Raw genomic sequence first — 16,046 nt, forward strand, 5'->3', positions numbered from 1 at the left:
TGTTCCTAGGCCGTCATTGAAAATAAGAATTAGTTCTAAACTGACTTGCCTGGTTAAATAAATTAAAACTCTTCCTCTGTCTGGATTGATTAGGAATGTAGGCTAATGTTGGATGATGTTTAAAGTGAGATGTACATACAGTATGGAGCGGCTCCATGAAAAGTCCAGCTGTCAGGCATTATTTGAGCACATGGCCCAATGAAGACTGGTCTTTTCCATTTAAAGGACCCATGAGCAACAACATGTGAAGTATGTCAAATGAAAGCTAAAAGTATATATATATTTTTTAATTAAGGCTATATACATTTTCCACCATTTCCCACCCTTAAAATTAGGAATAAGCAAAGGCTTTGATTTCTAGTCAAACAGATGGAAAAGGGGTCTTAGAAATCATCTACAAGAAAAAGTCATAAAACATACATTATATTTGTATATCTATTTAGCATACATCACCATGAAGAAAATGACATTCATATCCATAATTATGGATTTCTGTATAGTACAGATCAGGGGCAAATTATGAAATTCCGTTACCACAATGTTACCGGGTGTAAATCCACTTCACTTAGTGTAGTTCAATAACCAAAATATATTTTTTCAACTTCAATGTGTCATGTCATAGCTGACACCCATTCTTTCTGCAGACATCTTGAATCTTAATTCAGAGCAGATATTTAACAGTTTTGGGAAAACGTGGACACAAAATGGGAGATTTTACAAAAATTCTCTTACCAAACTTTGCGTCTGCACTGTTCTTCCAGTAAATGTTTTATAAATTGTCAGTGTAAATTGTTAAAATTAGTTGTATGGTTTGTTAAACTTTTAAATCAATGGTTTTTCTTTGGAATACATTTTAAGTGAAAAATCGGCGTCTCTGTGCAATTCCGTTACCATGGAATTGCCCGACCCCTGATATCCCTGACCTAGCCTAAAATAGATCAAGGGAATATATGGAAAGCATCACCTTTGAGTTTTTATTCATCCAACAAATGTTCAACAACTAAACAATGAGGTAGAGGCAGGAGTTTGGTTTCTTTCTATATCTTTACTGTAAGAATATCATACAGAATACAATCAGTCATACAATCAGTAGGCTCAAGAGACAAGAGATACATTCTTGTTATTCAATACAAGTACATCTCTATACAGACATTTCTCTTTCTGATACCAGAAAACCATACTTATCCATACATATCCAGTTCAATGCTAGTCATAAATGGGTTAGCCTTGATGTCTATCCAAGGCTACATGTACTGTACTGTATTGTATTGTATGCAGCTGTCTCCAAAACAGACCAGCTGCTTTCAGTAAGTGTGTACATATTCTGTAGTTAGTAGATGGTACAGTACAGTGCTGGATCCCATGGCCTGTTGTGTCTGCCAGTGTACAGTGAGTAGTCTGCCTGCCTGCCTGCCTGCCTGCCTGCCTGCCTGCCTGCCTGCCTGCCAGCCAGCCAGCCAGCCAGCCAGCCAACCAACCAACCAACCAACCAACCAACCAACCAGGGGGGTCAGTGTCCCTGGTCCTTGTGTGACATACTGAGGATATGAAGTAACAGACCCTGTACCTCCTCGTCCATCCGGCCCTGAGGAAGATACAACACAAGTCTCATTCACATCCCCTCAGCTACACAACACTGACCCTATACTGATATGTCTTCAACAAAGGTGCATAGAGTTGTACTTACCTGTACAGCAGCCAGTAGATGGGATCGGTACACAGCTATAACTTGTCTGTGCGTTCGTTCCCAATCCTGTAATAACATATACAATACAGTATGCTCAGGCAGTCTTTTAACCATGAACGTGAATAACGGTATATATTTTGGCTCATTGGTGCCCTCACTTGGATTTCCTTGAAGAGTACAGCCACTCTGTTCTGCAGTGACACCTGCTGGCCAAGTTTCCCAGGGTGGACTCTCTCAGACTGGGAGTGGGAGGAGGAGGAAAAGCCCAGAGGAGGACTCAGAGCCCCCACAGCCTCTTTCAGACGGAACACTTCCTTAGACAGCTCAATTATCTACACACAACAAGGGAGGAAGGGAGATCATAGATCCCTTCATTTCCCAAGGTCATGTTCTCAGTTCCAAATCACACTCATGCCCTCACCCTTTGGCACTATGTATAGATATAAAAGAGTGTATAGCAATATGGCACCCAGCTTCCCAGAGGGCAAGGAACCTAACCCTTAAGATCTGGAAGAAGTGCCAGGGGGTAGGTTGCCTGACGACTCATACTGAATGTAATTCCGCTGCTCTATCTCTACATGCAGTGCATTTGGAAAGTATTTAGACCCTTTTACTTTTTCCACATTTTGTTACGTTACAGCCTTATTCTAAAATGGATTCGATATTTTTTCCCTCATCAATCTACAGTACCCCATAATGACAAAGCGAAAATGACGAAATGACAAAGCGTTTTTAGAAATGTTTGCATATATATATATATATATATATATATATATATATATATATATATAAAATAGAAAAACAGAAATACCTTATTTACATAAGTATTCAGACCCTTTGCTATGAGACTTGAAATTGAGCTCAGGAGCATCCTGTTTCCATTGATCATCCTTGAGATGTTTCTACAACTTGGAGTCCACCTGTGGTAAATTAAATTGTTTGGACGTGATTTAGAAAGCCACACACCTGTCTACATAAGGTCCCACAGTTGACAGTGCATGTCAGAGCAAAAGCCAAGCCATGAGGTTGAAGGAATTGTCCGTAGAGCTCAGAGACAGAAGTTTGTTGAGGCACAGATCTGGGGAAGAGTACCAAAACATTTCAGCAGCATTGAAGGTCCCCAAGAACACAGTGGCCTCCATCATTCTTAAATGGAAGAAGTTTGGAACCACCAAGACTCTTCCTAGAGCTGGCCGCCCGGCCAAAGCCATCGGGGGAGAAGAGCCTTGGTCAGGGATGTGACCAAGAACCCGATGGTCACTCTGACAGAGCTCCAGAGTTCCTCTGGGGAGATAGGAGAAACTTCCAGAAGGACAGCCATCTCTGCAGCACTCCCCCAATCAGGCCTTTATGGTAGAGTGGCCAGACTGAAGCCACTCCTCAGTAAAAGGCACATGACAGCCCGCTTGGAGTTTGCCAAAAGGCACCTATAGACTCTGACCATAAGAAAGAAGATTCTCTGGTCTGATGAAACCAAGATTTATCTCTTTGGCCTGGATGACAAGCATCACGTCTGGAGGAAATATAGCACCATCCCTGCGGTGAAGCATGGTGGTGGCAGCATCATGCTATGTGGATGTTTTTCAGTACCAGGGACTGGGAGACTAGTCAGGATCGAGGAAAAGATGAACGGAGCAAAGTACAGAGAGATCCGTGATGAAAATCTGCTCCAGAGCGCTCAGGACCTCAGATTGGGGTTGCCAAGACAACACAGGAGTGGCTTCGGGACAAGTCTCTGAATGTCCTTCAGTGGCCCAGCCAGAGCCCGGACTTGAACCCGATCAAACATCTCTAGAGACCTGAAAATAGCTGTGCAGCGATGCTCCCCATCCAACCTGACAGAGCTGGAAAGGATCTGCAGAGAATAATTGGAGAAACTCCCCAAATACAGGTGTGCCAACCTTGTAGCGTCATACCCAAGAAGACTCGAATCACTGCCAAAGGTGCTTTAACAAAGTACTGAGTAAAGGGTCTGACTACTTATGTAAATGTCATGTTTCAGTTTTTATGTTTTATAAATGTGCAAAAATGTCTAAAAACCTGTTTTTGCTTTGTCATTATGGGGTATTGTGTGTAGATTGATGAGGGGAAAAAAATATTTTATACATTTTAGAATAAGACTAACGTAACAAAATGTGGGAAAAGTCAAGGGGTCTGAATACTTTCTGAATGCTTTCTGAATGCACTGTACACTCAGTCTGAGACCGCCACTGTAGAAGCTGTTTCTGCTGACGTCAAAGTGAGGGGCGTTGTACAAAACAAGTCATCAGCGATTGGATCGTCTGTAACCAATCAGAGTATCAAAGCCAATTTCTATTTCCGAAACGCCGCTTTCCCACGTGTGTTCAGGCTCTGGCCCAACCAATCGGTTTTTGGGACCAATCAGAACGGTTTGATTGTGTTCGCATTCGAAAAGTCATCGGGGAGGAGATCAAATCCAGACTCCTCGTGTAGAATAAATGTTAGTTGGTGTGGTGTTTGACCAGAGTGAAGTGGATGGGTAGCCAGGCGAAGGGGGAGGGGCTAGTGGTCGATTTTGAATAAAGGTGGGTGTCGCTAAATTTTACTTCTGTAATTTGTGTCTCAGTCTTACCTTGCGGTCATTCTCCTTGACCAGGGCCTGGGAGTCCTGGATGTCTTTGTGGAGCTCCTGGACGTGGCTGGACTGGGCCTGCAGGTCAGCCAGCTGCTGCTGCGCTGTGGCCAGCTGAGCCTCGGCCACCTGACACTCACTCTTATTAAACAGAGCCTCCCGCTGCACCTGGAACACCTGTTGGGAGGGAGTCAGGGGAGAGAGGGGAGAGAGGGGGGAGTGAGGAGAGATAAAGACAAGGGGAGGAGGGAGAGCACGTCGATGGCCATGAAAGGAAAGGCGGCAAGGAGATACTGTATAGAACACACACATAACTAATGCTAGGAGAAAGGAAGCCCTGGTGCACATAAGTCCAATGTGTAGTCAGTAGCATGTGGCTTGTGGTTAACTCTTGAGTTAAGGTTTCAGTCTCTAACTTTGTTAAAATTCTCTGTATTTTGGTGAACAGGAACAAATACAACACACACCTCGGTGCAAGTCTTCTCGTGTTTGCGTGTGAGGTTGTTGAATTGGGCGGTGAATGCGTTGATCTCGGCCTGCAGTGAGAGGCGCTGGGACTCGTGGTCCTCCTTGGACACCAGGCCCTGTTCCACAGCCTTCTGGGACCTCAGGTCTCTCAGCTCTGTCTCCTTCACACGCAAAGCCTCCTTGGCCTCCGCTGCACTGTTCTCACTAGCCTGCAGGGAGCGCTGCAGCTCCGCCTGACACACAGCAGGGACAACAAACACAACATGAGGGTGCTTTCCTAGTACTTTTACTGTAGGCTACAGTAATTGATTGTGGGTCATACATGATGACGGAGGGGTTGTTATTAGTGCCAAATTATATTGATTGCACAACCCCATGATTTTTATCTACAATTTGTAGATTATTAAATAAAAGCCTATTAAATAATGTCCATTCACTTAGGACCTCAATGTAGTATGATTTGAGTCAAACAGCTCATTCTTGCTATTTGCTAGAATACCATTTGAAGCTAACCTTAACTTTGTCATGCTCCTCCCAGCGTCTCTGTCTGGGCGTGGCATCGCAAAGCCCTCTCCGCCTGCAGTTCCTGGGCTGTCTGGGCCAGCTGCTCCGACAGAGCTGTCAGCGCCTCTGTGTGTTCGGACAGGGGTACTGCATGTCTCAGGTGGAGGGTGTCCTGAGACCGACCCTCGCGCTCCGCACACAGACAGTCCGGCGCCTGAGCTGCTTCCTGCCTAGCCACCTCCAGTTCCTCCCTCACCCGTCTCAGGGAGCGCTCTGATATTAGAGAAGAAATATCACAGACGTAGAGAGTGCTCTTATTGGTGAGAAGTATCACCACGCAAAGCTAAGAAAGAGCTCTGATTGGACAGAACCCACTGGGCTCAGATGTTAATTCAACATCTATTCCACATTGGTTGAATGTAATTTCATTGAAATAATGTGGAAACAACGTTGATTTAACCAATGTGTGCCCAGTTGGAAGTGAAAGCAAATTAATGGTTATAAACTAGTTATTTACAGCTTACCACCGTAATTAACTACAGGAAAATAATTTGTCCTTATGCCCCAAAGAGAGCAACATTTTTTGATAAATGACAGAGAACATTATAATAGCGGAGTAGCTAGGTTTCCATCCAATTGGCGACAGATTTAATGCAAATATTTCCCACCAGAGATGTGTTTTCATCACACTGACTTGTTGCAGATAAAAGGCTGTGCGTGATAAAGAAGTGCACATTAAAATAACTTTTGCGGTTAAAGTTAAATGGGTTTCCATTGCATTTTCAACTCTACCAAGGTTTTTTTCACAAAAACCTTAAATGGCAAATGTTCCCACTCTGGTCTTCGAACAAGTGCTCTAGCCAACAGCTCGCAGATACAGTGCTGGTAGGCTAGTCTACATGATGAGATTATTATGGATAAAAGCAAGATCATTTTGGGGGGTCAAACGGCAGCCCAGCATCAATCATCATGTCACCAGAATAAGGATATGGATATTGGATATTTATTGGAAATGAGCATCAAGCTCATCACCCTGAACTTTCACCAGCCTGTGAAGTTCATCATAACTTATTTCATCTGTAGCCTAATAAACTGCAATAAACCGAGTCACACAACATATCATTGCATGACTCCAAGTTTATTTCGATATGATGGTTATTATATCAATATTTATGCATAAAGGCTTTTCCGCCGATGTTTTTTGCATAATCAATTTTACAGACATAAAAAGAACCCACAATGTCGAACAAACAAATTGTCTGCAGACAATTATGAAATTGTTCCTGCATTTCCTGTTTCCAACAGCCCGGTCATTACTTTTTTCATGCATCAGGTAATTCATCTGCATGAAATGGTTGGATGGAAACCTGATTAGTAACAGGACACCAGGTTGACACCAGGAAAAAACACACCTGATGTGATGGAGGACTCTGACCCTTCCGACCTCTCTTCCTCATCTCCCTGACAGTGTGTGGGGCTGGGGGGCCGTAGTCTCTCCAGATCCAGTAGGGCCTTGTTCAGTCTCAGGCTGGCCTCGGACCTCTCCCTGGCCAGCTGCTCACACTGCAGACGCAGGGTCACCTGCACCTCGACCATCTCCGAACAGGGAACACAGTCCCTCAGCTCCCCCTCCAGCTCCACCACACGGCCCTGGAGCCTACGCAACACCTCTCCGTCTGGCTCTAATCCTCTCTCCCTCCCCCAGCTCTCCCCGACACTTTGCTCTCCGCCAGGGTGGCCTCCAGTTCGCTCACCCTCTCCCTGAGGCTCCTCACCCTCTCACTCTCCCCTCCTCCGTCCTCCTTTTCAAACTCTTTTTCTGTCCCTTTCTTTTCCAGGGCTGCCTGTAGTTCCTCAACTTTCTTTCTCAGCTGTTTGACTGTGTCATTGTCCTCTGCGCTCTACCCCTCTCCCTCCCCCAGGCCCGCTTCCTCCCTCTGTCCCCCTCTCCTTGTCCCCCTCTCTCTTTCAGCGCCTCCTCCAGCTCCCTCACCTTCTCTCTCAGCTGCTGCGTCTCCAGGCTCACCACCTCGCTGCTGCCCCTGGGGGTCTCTCTCACACCCCATAATATCCTGTACATTGACCCTTGTCATGTATCGGTGCAAGCACTATTGCTATTATTGCATTTTGCATACATGAGTAAAGTAAAATTGTTTAATAACCAATAAAAATGTTGAACTTGATACTGATATTAAAATTAAGTACCAGCATGTAGGACAAAGATATCCAAGGAATTTGACACAGTTAAAACATCAGAGGCACATTTGTGCTATTTGAGTGAAATGACAGAATGAGTAAGATCAAAATATTCCCCAGAATATACACTCAAGTGCACCTGTTCTCTCAGCTCCTCCAGCTCAGACTGGGAGTGGGCCAGCTGCCTCTCCAGCTCAGACTGGGAGTGGGCCAGCTGCCTCTCCAGCTCAGACTGGGAGTGGGCCAGCTGCTCCTCTTTGCCACACAGCCTCTCCCTCAGCTCCTTACTGCTCTCATCCTCCGTCCCCTCCTTCCCCTTCCCCTCCTTCTCCTCCTCTGCCCCTGTCTCTCCCTCTCCTCCTCCCTCCATCGTCTCCTCACACCTGGAGGTGAAAAGAAATAAACATCAGAACTGAAGTGAAGTGAGAGGCTTACCTATGGTTGACATATTGTGTTAGAATCTTCAATTACAATACTGTGGCTGGCAGGGTTCAAATTACATATTGCCTCTTAAATAGTGGGCTTAAAGACTCTAAAATAGGACTGGACGAGTGTTAATATGTTGAAGCCTTCTGGGGGTGTCCATGTTAATATATTACTGTAGTCCACCCCAGGGCACCTCTAAAAATTGAACTCTAACCTTAGTGAGTGATGTAAATGTGACATTTTAGTAATTTAGCAGATACTCTTATCCAGAGGGTATACAGTGGGGCTGGTGTTGTGGGTGATAATCCTTACCCCTCTCCCGCCATGCTGGAGGCCTCAGATGAAGCCTGGGCCTGGGAGTAGCGCTCCTGTAGAGCTTCAAACTCCCTCCTGAGGGAAGTTTACAGAGCCCTGGGGACAAAGTCTGGGCCGGTTGTCTGCATGTCAGGGTCATCCTTCTCAAACATCTCCAGCATCTGCAAACCACACAAAATCACAGTACAGAAATAATCAGTAAGGGTTTTCTTTCTTCGCTAACAGTTGTGATGTGTATCTCATAAGTCAAGCATCCTATTTTGATGTCACAATTTTAAGTCCACATTCACAGAACTGCTTCCTCTCCTCTTCCTTCATGACAGCTTCATAGTTAGCTTCTGTGCTGTACCACCATCCCTGCTGCACCTCACACACAGTCCCAGACAAACCCTCCAATGGTAGCCTGGTTATAACCAATGATTTATATATACAGTACACTAGATGGTTGATAGGAGGCGTGGTGTTGAAGCCACTGTGCCTCCATCTTGGCACGCCCTCACCATTGTAAAAAATTGTTAGGAAGCTATAGAAATGCATTTATTAATGTCTACATTAGTTTTTGCAACATTTATTCTATTACAGACACCTTAACTTAATACAAATAAAAAAAATACATTAAAACATTTCCCTGAAAGTATAATTTTTAGAGATAACTAATGTTACTGTCCCCACTACAACAAAACGTAATTTTGACCTTTAAACATTTAATTGAAATACTGTAGGATTCCATTCATGCCTATGGAGGACTGTTACGTACTGGGGAGTGTCAATATGGGCGACCAGTGGCTTCAAAGCCTCTCAATGCCCAATACATAGCATCAGCAATCCAGGGTTTAAATACACAGAATACAAATATAAACGCAACATGTCAAATGTTGGTCCCATGTTTCATGAGCTAAAATAAAAGATGTTCCATACACACAAAAAAAGCTTATTTCTCTCAAATGTTGTGCCCAAATTTGTTTACATCCCTGTCAGTGAGCATTTCTCCTTTACCAAGATAATCCATCCACCTGACAGGTGTGGCATATCAAGAAGTGGATTAAACAGCATGATCATTTCACAGGTGCACCTTGTGCTGGGGACAATAAAAGGCCACTCTAAAATGTGCAGTTTTGTCACACAGCACAATGCCACAGATGTCTCAAGTTTTGAGGGAGCGTGCAATTGGCATGCTGACTGTAGGAATGTCCACCAGAGCTGTTGCTCTACTATAAACCGCCTCCAATTTGGCAGTACGTCCAATGGGCCCCACATTTAACCACGCCAACCCAGGACCTCCACATCCGGCTTCTTCACCTGTGGGATCGTCTGAGACCAGCCACATGGACAGCTGATGAAACTGAGGAGTATTTCTATCCGTAATCAAGCTCTTTTGTAGGGAAAAACTCATTCTGATTGGCTGGGCCTGGCTCGCCAGTGGGTGGGCCTGGCTCCCAAGTGGGTGGGCCAATGGCTGCGCCCCTGCCCAGTCGTGAAATCCATAGACTAGGGCCTAATGAATTTATAAGAATTGACCGATTTCCTTATATGAACTGTAACTAAGTAAAATCGTTGAAATTGTTGCATGTTGCCTTCATATTTTTGTTCACTATACTATTCACTACACATGGGCTGTAACCCTTTGTCCTAATTCTGTCTACTTGTACAGACCATGACCCAGTTAGTGAAGAAAGCCTGCACTAAGTCTCTGTGTGATGCTATTATTCTATTTATACCTGGGTACTGCTTCATCATAGACCTATAAAGTGGTAATATGACAAACGGTCCAATCTGACGCTGTTCAGCCATCCTTGAACCAGTCCATCATCATCATCATCATCTGCTGACTGGGACTTCTCTGGTCTGGATGACCTTTTGATAACCCCATTTTTATCAATGAATCAGCTGATGGCGTGTATGTGTGTGTGTGTGTTCTTACCTGCACTTTGAGGACCAGCTCCTGGTTCTGTGAGGTCAGCTCATCCACCTGTCTGCATAGCTCAGCCACAGTGTCTGGGTCTGCAGGACCAGGAGAGGTGGAGTTCGGGGAGTCTGCCTTCTCCTCGTCCAGAGCAGAGGGAGACTCTCTGGACCGCCTGGAGAGCAGCTTCTCAGCACCTTCAAGATATACGGGGTAAATCAATGTCATATTTTGTCAAACACATTGCAAAACATCAGCCATTACCATGGCAGTAGAATTTGAGTGAAAATCATAATCTAGTTATGATGTATGACTCATTAGGGTTCTACAACCTAGTCCATACATCCATCCAACATTTGGTCCATTTAACAAATATACAAATGCCGTATCTTAATTTGATCATCCTGTTGTTGCAGGAAATGCAAGCTTGTAGTGTATTTGGGGTTTAAAAAGGCTTCCAAAGTTGGTAATTTCCTCTTTATTTCAGACATGATTTGCACAAACAAAAAATGTATTAAGCCCTACAAACAATGTCCATTAATTATAATCCACATAATAATTCACATTTCCTGTTGCTGCAGGATAATTTTTCTGCTGTAAGAAACTGGGACAAAAATTAAGATACGGCATCTGTAACAATTTGCCAGCAGTATTCCCTCTCTCCCCCCACACACACCTGGGAAGTCCAGTATGTCATCATCTGAGTCACTGGCTCCGATCACCTGACCTGCCTTCAGCTCCTCCAGCTCAGTCTGTAGCCTGTCCCGCTCTGCCTCCGCCTGTTCCAGACACTCTCTCAGCTGGGTCAGCTAGCACAGGGAGACAGTGAGTGCACAGCTATTACCAGATTTCTAACATCCTTTCAGATATATGAGAAGTTTCCAAGGAATGGGGGTTTGAGCTTGATCTCAGGCTGGGAAATGAACCGTGCATGCAGTACCTCCTCCACGGCAGTGGGTGCGCTGTTCTGCTGCTGCTCCAGACCTTTAATCTTCTGGAGCAGACGCCCCCTTTCCAGACGCAGCCTTCGGATCTCCTCAAAAACCTACTCATTCTCTATCACAGACACAGACACACACAAGGAAATGCATATCAGTAGTATCACAGTCAAACAGCAGCATCATACTCATTAGCAGTCTCAAATTTAATACAGTAGATAGTGATTCACTATGTATTGTATGTTATTTTAGTCATGAATACTGCTATTCAAAATTGATATCTAAAGATGAATCGTTGGAATTGAGTTGTGTTGAGTTGTATACCATAAATATAAGCCTATTTTATCTCCTGTATGCTTAGGTGCTATGCATACAGTATGCCGTGGCAGGGGAAGTAACTCACGAGGTTGGCCTGATTAGAGTGCCGTGTCTCTGGAGACTGAGCTGAGGGAGAGGCGGGGGGAGGAGAGCTCTGGGGGGCAGGAGAAGGCAGGGATGGAGAGTCCCTGAACATTGTTATTAAAGTTAGTATGATTATGATCATCACAGCCTAGCATAAGTTAGAGTTAGTAAGAATCATATAGAAAGTATTTTGTAAAAACTGTGCCAACTATCTCTGGAGTTGGCCTCGTACCTGGGGAGGGGAGCGAGGTGGAGGAGGGGCTTTCCTCTTGCGGGGGGTGGTCCCCCCTGGCAGAGGAGGGGGAGGTGGGGGCTGCCTCTGGAGACACAGACAAGCAGAAGGAACAGGGGAACAGGAGAGAAATAGCAGCAAGGACAAAAGCAAAGCCAGGCAGTGCTGTAGCCCAAAATGTTGTGAAATTAGCTTTTAATGTGTGATGTTACTTCAGCTGTTGTTGTTCAAAAGATATTGTTGTAGATTGAAAATGGGAGAAGAAGTTGGTGTTCCTTCTTATGTTGTAAATTCTATTATGTACAATCTAGAAATAGTTGCGTTAGGTTTTCACATGTACTGAATGTGAAGTGAGTGAAAATGAAAAGCTGAGTGGTCAGTTACCTCCTCGCCATTGCCCTCAGTGGCTATGTATACATGGGGAGAGACAAACGGCAAATCCGTTTAACCTCTGGTCCATTGAGATTCAATACACGCGCATGCACGTACACGCACATACACACTGTAGTTATAGCTAAGAAGCATACCGGCCCATAAAAATCCACCTATATATCGTAGCACTCAGTATAACACCAAACAGCCCTACTGTAAGCTGTAAGACACAAGAGTCCTCATATATCACAGATACATCAGAGACATTTCAGGCACTGCTCTGCTTCCATTCATCTCCATTTCAAACAAAGCACACATCTGTTTTTCGTAAATCACCAAGCCCTTGTTTGAAGATAAAAGTGCAGCAAGCCTCTGTTTCAGGCTTTTACAATTACCCCCAGCTGTCCCCTTTACTTCATCCACTTCCTCACATTACAGCCATTTCCTGGGGGACCAGAGTAGGACCATAGACCAGGCCATAGAATTACAACTGATAGAAAGGATTATGCTCCATGGATTCCAGTACAGTACATTAAATAGCATACAAAGTGTTGTAGTAGTTGCCAATGCTAATTAATTGAACATTTGAAATTGTACACCAAATATGGCCCCTGGTATAACCAGCAGGGAATGCCAGCTGTGGGTTAGCCCCCCCCCCCCCCCCCCCCTTAGCAACACCTCCACTGTCTCTGCACTGTCACTCTTACAGGCCAGCATCAGGGCTGACCTACAACACAAAAACCAGGACATACTTTTTTTCACCAAATCTCTATGTTTGATGCAAATGGAATGTGTCCAGACCCTTTTTTGCAATTTTACTTGGTTTCGAGAAACTTACCCCACCAGTGATAGACTTCCCCATGCTCGTTCTACAGTTTCAGGGGCAGACATCAAACCTGAACAAAGGCTCCAAAAACATCCAGATACATCCTTTTAGAAATGGCAACGCTCTCAGTATAGTGACGCAGGTCTTTAGATGTTGTACATATGACATTTTGTCATTCCAAACTTTATCCGCAACTTTATATTCCATTTTGTTGGACTTGAGCGATACATTTCCGTGTACGTTCTTTCTCGTTTCCCGTATCACCACAATGGGAACGAGAAAACCTGGAGCGTTTGTTCATGTTTCTCTGCCCCTCCAACAGCAGAAAGAGCATGAGGAAGTATATTGCTGGTGGGGTAAGTTTCTCAAAACCAAGTGAAATCGCAAAAACATTGTCTGGACACCTAACATGTCTTTACAAAAACAAAGTGAACTTGACCTTTCAGTTGTGTTCACAGTTTGTCTTGCATAAGTCAATCTAATGTTGAATTACCTGCCCTGGTTCTCCTGTATGTTGGGGTTGGCCCCTCTGTCCAACAGGAAAGCACACAGCTCCACTCTGCTCATCTGGGCTCCTAGGATCAGCGGGCTCACCCCATCCTGAGATAGATGAGACCACAATGGCTTAACATGGTTGATTGAATTTTTTACATTTTACATTTTTAGTCATTTAGCAGACGCTCTTATCCAGAGCGACTTACAGTAGAGTGCATACATTTTTTAATACATTTTCTTTTTTTTTTTTATATATATATATATATATATTTATTTTTTACATACTGAGACAAGGATATCCCTACCGGCCAAACCCTCCCTACCGGCCAAACCCTCCCTAACCCGGACGACGCTATGCCAATTGTGCGTCGCCCCACGGATCTCCCGGTTGCGGCCGGCTGCGACAGAGCCTGGGCGCGAACCCAGCCCAGCCTGGGCGTGAACCCAGAGACTCTGGTGGCGCAGCTAGCACTGCGATGCAGTGCCCTAGACCACTGCGCCACCCGGGAGATATTGAATCACATTATAGTGCTTGGCTGTAACAAAACCCTGCACACCCTGTAGTTCTCCAGGACCTGGCTTGGTGATTGTTGCTGTACAGAGGCAGTCTAAAGCCTACGCCACTTACCCCATCCTGGGCATCCAGACTGGCCTTAAAGTCCCACAGAGTCTCAGTGCAGGACAAGCAGCCGCTCACAGCTGCAGGAAGATGGGCAGACACCATAGGTAGACAACTGGAAGGTATTTAAAAGGTGGGTTGTTTACAGTGTTACACAGATGGTGCTGTAATCAATTGCATTATAGCTAGGGCATTGCATACCTGCGTGATGCTACGCTGTCTGACCAAAGCTGTCTGTGGAATCTACAGGCAATCTCTCCTGTGGGAGTATGAGACGTATTCACCAAAAATGTATGATAACTGCATACCTTATTTTCCATGTATCATAGTAATGTTAACTATGTCTGTCTGCTGTACCTGTAATAGTCTCTTCAGGCACTCAGGCTGGCCGTTCTTGGCTGCTAGGTGAATGGCACTGAAGCCTTGAAGTTGATAAGGCCATCACCAAGCGAGAGAGGGAATGAATGAGTTAACAAAAACAAATTGCAAGAGAGCATGTTATAATTGAGATAATAAACTTTGAATATGTTGTTTTGACCAATTATAGCCACAAAGCATTACCTTGGCGATCAGTGACACTAAACATGTTAACATGTTCACTGAATGAGACTGTCGTCTCACCTGAGCCATCTGTCACGTTAATGTCTGGCCCGTGAGCCAGGATGACCTCCAGACAGTCCAGGTGACCCTGAGACGCACAGAGGTGGAACCTACCAGGAAGAGAATAACACTGGTTATGAATATAACCAACAAGAAGATCATCAACACTAATAATGACAACAAAGAAAGTAGAAAATATTTAAACTCTTTACCCTCTCTCACTGACAGTTTGAACATAAAGGGACGTTTCGTGGACACATTTAAACCTAGTCCTAGACTAACAAGCAAGTTCAATAACGATTCTCCATTGAAAGTACTTCTTAGTCCAAGACTAGGCTTAACCTGTGTCAGGGAAACTGGCCCTAAGTGTTTGATACTTACGCTGACTTCCCCTCTGCATCCAGTTTGGTGGGGCAGAGTCCCTTCTTCACGATCAGAGCAGCTACTTTGTCAGGTTCGTTCTGCCCTACAGCCTGCAGTAGTCTCTCATCACTCTTACTCCAGTCCTGGCTCTGAGGGGACAGACGGGTCATAACCCAGTCACAACCTGGGGCTGATCAGAGCTAACCAAATGACTGTACATGCTGTACTATACAGAGTAGACCCTGACCCCCTATCTGATTACACACTGTACAAAGGTCTGAGTGATGACTAACCATACAGTAGGTCTAGATGAGACACTAAATCTAATACTGCGTATCTCATCGAAGTGAAATGAAGACGGACATACAGTACCATCTGCTTGCTTTTCTGGTAACATTACACACAGTGCACAAAATCCCTTTCAACTGTTTTTTCCAGAAAAAGTAACCCTTTGAGAGAAAGAACAATGAAAAGACAGCTCAGGTCAAACGGAGAGGGATACCTACCACCAGTAAGCTGAAACAAGGACAGAAATAACGCTTCATCAGGCTCAGAGCTGACGAGCCATAGAGCCAAAGAGCTGTCCACTGTCTGACCAAAATACTGACACACAAACATACACTACTCAACTACCCACAGGCCTCAAACACACCGTCAGAGTTGCACACCAACTTTGCACTAAATGACAAAGCATAAATACACAGTATAACTACACAGACAACCAATAACCCACTTGCACAAAGCAGAACAGAAGAAATGTATGACAGGAGAGTCGTGATGATGATGCTACATAAACATGAAGTCTATACATCCCTGTACAAACAGAAGACCACTGCTCTAGCCCTCTGAGTCTCACAACAATGTAGCTCTCCATGTGCAGTGCTTTGCTCTCTCAGCCAAAACACCCTCCCCTCTTCCTGCCCTGCTGTTAATGCTCTCAGGGACCTACATACTCTGTCTACAGTCTCAACCTGGCACGCACTGTCTCTCTCTCACACACCATCTCCCTCTTTCTGTTCCCTTCTTATTTCACACCCCAGCCAAGTACTGTGTTCTCTTCCCACTCCTCTCACAGTCTGTCCATTTGTTTCAGTCAGCTCTCTCCCT

General features: G+C 44.7%; 1 pseudogene; it reads right to left on the reverse strand.

The window, feature by feature from the left end:
- Window positions 1-960: 960 nt before the first annotated feature.
- Window positions 961-15,816, reverse strand: LOC139579665 (ankyrin repeat domain-containing protein 24-like; annotated as a pseudogene).
- Between the last annotated feature and the right edge of the window lie 230 nt (window positions 15,817-16,046).

Source organism: Salvelinus alpinus, chromosome 6 (assembly GCF_045679555.1).
Source record: "Salvelinus alpinus chromosome 6, SLU_Salpinus.1, whole genome shotgun sequence".
NCBI classification, from domain to species: Eukaryota; Metazoa; Chordata; class Actinopteri; order Salmoniformes; family Salmonidae; genus Salvelinus; species Salvelinus alpinus.